At 45.7% G+C, this 289-nt stretch overlaps 1 protein-coding gene across 1 annotated transcript in view; it reads left to right on the forward strand.

Annotated features, from left to right (window-relative positions):
• Positions 1 to 289, forward strand: part of LOC106868731 (probable ATP-dependent RNA helicase DDX23) — an 18,363-nt gene that overhangs the window by 14,748 nt on the left and 3,326 nt on the right. The window lies entirely within an intron of this gene.

Here is a 289-nt window from a genome sequence, read left to right on the forward strand (position 1 = left end):
TCTGTTAGTCTGTCTGTCTGTCAGTCTGTCTGTCTGTGTGTCTGTCTGTCTGTCAGTCTATCTATCTGTGTGTCTGTCTGTCAGTCTATCTATCTGTCTTTCTGTCAGTCTGTCTCTCTGTCAGTCTGTCTGTCTGTCAGTCTATCTGTCTGTCTGTTAGTCTGTCTGTCTGTCAGTCAGTCTGTCTGTGTGTCTATCTGTCTGTCAGTCTCTCTGTCTGTCTTTCTGTCAGTCTGTCTCTCTGTCAGTCTGTCTGTCTGTCAGTCTATCTGTCTGTCTGTTAGTCTGT

The sequence above is a fragment of the Octopus bimaculoides genome, chromosome 9 (genome assembly GCF_001194135.2).
Source record: "Octopus bimaculoides isolate UCB-OBI-ISO-001 chromosome 9, ASM119413v2, whole genome shotgun sequence".
Classification (NCBI taxonomy): Eukaryota; Metazoa; Mollusca; class Cephalopoda; order Octopoda; family Octopodidae; genus Octopus; species Octopus bimaculoides.